Source organism: Fukomys damarensis, unplaced genomic scaffold (assembly GCF_012274545.1).
Source record: "Fukomys damarensis isolate Sample0158 unplaced genomic scaffold, DMR_v1.0_HiC HiC_scaffold_20, whole genome shotgun sequence".
NCBI lineage: Eukaryota > Metazoa > Chordata > Mammalia > Rodentia > Bathyergidae > Fukomys > Fukomys damarensis.
Window position 1 is genome coordinate 2699740 of NW_022900932.1, and position 3391 is coordinate 2703130.

Sequence of the window (3391 nt, forward strand, 5' to 3'; positions counted from 1 at the left end):
CACTGGGGGCTCAGTACTGGCTTGTTTCCAGTCTGATCACAGCTGGCGGCATGCACGCGCATGCACGCAGACACACACACACACACACACACACACAGAAAGGCAAAGACCCGCAGCATTAGAATCCAGAGCCCTGAGGGTCCCAGCCCCTGGCCACAGGAGGCCCCAGTGCTCCCTGGGCTGCCTTTCCCCAGAGCCTCCAGAGAGCCGGGCAAACGCTGCCTCTTTCAGCCTCCCTCCTCCCTTTGATCGTGTAGCAGGAACAAGGGAAAAGTAAAAATACCCTGAGTGAAAGGAGCCACGGAGAGCAGCGGCTGAGGGTGGCTGGGGCGGGCGCCGCCCAGGCCTCCTTCCCCACTGCTGACTTAAGCACAGCACAGGCGTGGCAGGCGGCAGGGTGGGGCCTCCTTTGAAGTCCCTTCCCCAGGCCGCAGACACCCCCATTCCAAAATAAGCTGAACTTGGGGCCGTTGGGGGGTTCCACCCTCCCAGCACAACACTAGGACGCCGCCCATGTCCCCCGGTGGGCCTGGGCCGCCTTCTCCCTCTCCTTTCCCTCACGCTGTCCCTGGCTCTCTCCTCTGAAGTCAGGCAGGAGCAGGGATGAGGAACACGGGGGAGCGGAGGCCGTCGTACAGCCATGGTTCACAGGCCACGTTTTCCAGAATATTCTGCTCTGCAAGTGGGGTGCAGGGGGAGCCAGGGTACAGCTGCAGGCTACCCGTCTCCCCAGACAGGTGGGGGTCCCCAGGAAGCTGCCTCAGTGACTGCCCGAGTCCTAAGGCGTGGGCGCCTCTCCGGCCAGGACCCAGCAGGAAGAGCCACAAACCACAGCTCTAAGGCCGGGCGGAGAAGACAACCGTGAGGCCAACCCTCCAATTACTCCGCACTGCTGGTGCCGCCTTCTACTCTTCCAAAACCAACGAAACAGAACAAAACCCAAACACCAGGATAAAAGGCAAGTAAGTAAACAGAGGGATTAGAGCCTGCTCCCCCTCCACCTGCGGCGCTGTCTCCCCAGCCGGGCCCAGGTGTGGCTTGCTGCCGCCGTCTCTCTCGGAGGGGACAGGGCCTGGCCAGGAAGCAGGTTGACCCCCGAGTCCCGGCTGCGTGACCACCTAGCACCTGCCGGGCCCAAGTCCGTCACCGAGCTGCCCTTGCTCACCAGCCTGAGAAAACCCTCCCAGGCCTGATGCCACACCACCTCCGGCCCCAGCCCCTCCCCTACTCTGCGCAGCGAGGCCTGACCCCCGGTGGCTGGCTCTGCACCGGGCCCTGGTGGATGCACGGAGGGAGGGGAGACAGGCAGGTCGGGAGGAGGGAGAGGGACACCTCACACCCATGGCCCACCTCCCCAAGCTTGAACCCTCCCCTGGAGCAGGCTGAGCGCCCTCCTCCTCCAGGGGCCACCAGATTACTCCATTCCCAGTACCTCCTGCCTTGCAGCCAGCACCAAGGACCTCACAGGAGGTTGTCTGACTCTGACGCCCTAGAAACACAAGGGCCTATGGCCAGAGCACTCCACAGCCCTGCAGACCGTGAAGCCCACGGATCGGGCACAGGTGTGCCATACCTGACAGGTGCGGCAGGGCAGTGAAGGACCACGGAGGCACAGCACAGCAGGGGCCTGTGGCAGCTCTTCCAGGCCAGAGAAAGGGACCAGGCCTTGCTTAGACCCTGATGGCCTCATCTAGGCTGAGTGCAGGCCACAATCCCTTCATCCAGGATCACATAATATGGCAGCCACTGTGGGTCCTGCCCTGCTCGGGTGGTGGCAAAGACACCTGTGAAGGTGACATCCCAGTGAGGGATGGGCATAGCAGAGACACTCTTGGGGGGATCCGAGCTGTGAAAGAAAACAAGGCAGAAAGGGGCTGGGGAAAAACCTAGAGGGCTGTTTTTAGAAGAGACTAATTAGGAAAGACCTCCCAGGGGAGACGACAATCCACCAGCGGTAAAGGCAGGGAAGGCCTTAAAGATACCTGGGAGAAACACAACCTGGGCTGCAAGAACAGCAGGTGCAAAGGCCCTGAGGTAGACGTGGGCTTAGCCTTCAGGATTAAGAAACAGCAAAGTGGCCAGCATGACTGGCAGGCACAGGAAGGTAGAGAGGACTGAAGAGGAGGGCCAGAAATCCCATGGGTTCCACCAAAACACATTGAGCGCTGACCTCTCCCTCCCCCAGAGCCAGCGCCAGCTGCCAAGCCCAGGCCTTCCTTTCTACCCCCACTCCCCCACCCTCCCTAGCTTTCCAGCGCGCAAGGCCAAAGTGGGCAAGTGTCTCTGTCTGCAGCTGGTGCTATTGTGGGCTTTGCCACCAGCGCCGCCTCCTCTCCTCCCTCTTCCTGTCCCCTCCCTCACCCACAGCGCCCCAATTCCAGCATGGCTCTGAAGAGCAAGGCCCCCGCCTCAGCCAGATCGGCCACCCAGCTCCAGCACAGCCACGCTTCGGGTGGCCACCCCAGGACTGTGCGCCAAGAAGGGACAGGGAGCAAAACCTGAGAAACCACCACCAGCCAGCAGCTTCGGAATCCGGTGGCACCCAAAATCTCCACTTCTGCGTGGAAACCGGAGAAGGGCCCGGAGCAAGGACAGTGTCTTATTAGAAGTCCAGTCCTGGACAGAGAGCAGGTCTGAGGGCCAGTTCCTGCCACGCCGGGGCTGAGCGTGGAGGCCTGGGGTCCCCACGCTGGCGTGAACTCCTGCCACCTCCAGCCGATCCTGTGACCAGAGCCAGTGCCTGCTCCCGCAGAGCCGTGGCTTCACTGGACACTGTCGCCGGCCCCCAGATGGCCGGGGCCATCATTACAGGCTGTCATTTCCCAGTTACTGCAGATAATATCTACCTTAATTGAACGGGGTCCCGAAAATGTCATTATCTGCCGAGTCCCTGATTTATTTAATATATGTGTATACACTTATATTTATGTCTCACTGCCACTGTGAGATCGCGCCACAGTCAGGTCCATAATAAAACATTTCAGCGGGAGTCATCAGCTCTAATTTAAGGGGCGATTTTTACTACCCTTGTGGTGCTCATTTTTTCCGAGGAGCCAAGAGAAACAAAACTGGGAGATGCTGAGGCAGGCGGGGAGGCAGGGCCAGTGACAAGTGACAGGACATCAGCCTCCCTCCTTCCCCAGGCAGGGATCCACCTCCGCAGGCCCCGCTGCAAGAAGAGGTAGAAGCCTCAAGCACTTGGGACTTCAGGGAAGAGAAAGCAGGGTGGGAATGAGCCACCAGCCAGGCAGGAGGCAGCAGGGCCAGAGGCCAGACAGGGGCAGGAGTGGCCCTGACGCACGGGCCAAAGGCAGTGCCCCACTGGTCCCGGAGAACGGGAACGACAGAGCCTGTCCTCCTGCTCTAGCCCCACCGCCCACCGGGCAAGCCC